This window comes from Orycteropus afer, unplaced genomic scaffold (genome assembly GCF_000298275.1).
Source record: "Orycteropus afer afer isolate SDZICR_OR568_19922 unplaced genomic scaffold, OryAfe1.0 scaffold00712, whole genome shotgun sequence".
Classification (NCBI taxonomy): Eukaryota; Metazoa; Chordata; class Mammalia; order Tubulidentata; family Orycteropodidae; genus Orycteropus; species Orycteropus afer.
Window position 1 is genome coordinate 795,414 of NW_006922299.1, and position 1,121 is coordinate 796,534.

The window sequence follows — 1,121 nt, forward strand, 5'->3', positions numbered from 1 at the left end:
TGGGGCTGATTGACAAGGTGGCTGCAATGATGGGCTCAAGTATAGCAGGGATTGTGGGGCTGGCGCGGGATCGGGCAGTGTTTCGTTCTGCTGTGCGTGGGGTCGCTATGAGTCGGAAACGACTTGACGGCACTTAACAACAACAACAACATCTAGAAGAAAGTTACAATGACATTGTCTTACAGTCTTATTCACACACACACACACACACACACACACAAGCATAAACACATTCTCTTCACTCTCCAAAAATTGAAGCTATGTTACAAGGTTCAGTTCAAGGGCCACTCCTCTCTCCAGGCCATCCTTTTTTCAGAACTCCCACTTTTTATACCCTACATTTGGCTCCCAAACCTGCTTATAAACCCTGATAACATGGGAGACTCCTTTAAAAAGTACGTGTTTATTTTCTGGATCTCACTTCAAATTCAGAATTCCTGAGGCTGGGTCTCCTTTTTTTAAAATATGGAACCCTTCACAAATTTGCATGCCATCCTTGCACAGGGGCCATGCTAATCTTCTCTGTATCATTCCAATTTAAGTATATGTGCTGCCGAAGCGAGCACTGGGTCCGCATTTTGAAGTTCCTTGAGCAATTTTAATGATTTTAATAATTATTAATCAGACTCACATGATTAATAGTTAATTGTCGTCTGATTTATGTGTGTTCTTCTGTGTTCTCTGTCAGTGTTTCTCAATGTTGAACATGGATGTGAGTCACCTAAACATGGGGCTTCAAACCAGTTTGAACCAGTTCAGTCATAGCTGATGCAACGAAATCAAAACAGGCTCAAATTTGTAAAATGTAGTTATACTGGAACAATATGTAAACTGGAAAAGTTACAGGTCGAAGCCCTGGAATTGGAGACAGCAAAGAGGTGTAGTGGGCTCTTTCAGGAGCCTGATATGGGAGATTGAATTATTACCAGGACTGTGGAGAGCAACACACATTCAAAGCAATGTGGTCAGCCACCATCTCAGAGAGAGGCACTGTTGTTTCTAACTCTGCTAGTCAAGAGACTTGGTTACTATGCAGTGCCCATGCTGCCCTTCAGGGACATTAAGTTTCTAGCAGGGTATTGACCTGCAATTTGTTCTGCTTATCATTCCAATACATCAAC

General features: G+C 42.5%; 1 non-coding gene across 1 annotated transcript; it reads right to left on the bottom strand.

Annotated features, from left to right (window-relative positions):
- Positions 1-459: 459 nt before the first annotated feature.
- Positions 460-566, bottom strand: LOC122151786. Its single transcript, XR_006164266.1, has one exon. It is a non-coding gene; the product is annotated as a U6 spliceosomal RNA (small nuclear RNA).
- Between the last annotated feature and the right edge of the window lie 555 nt (positions 567-1,121).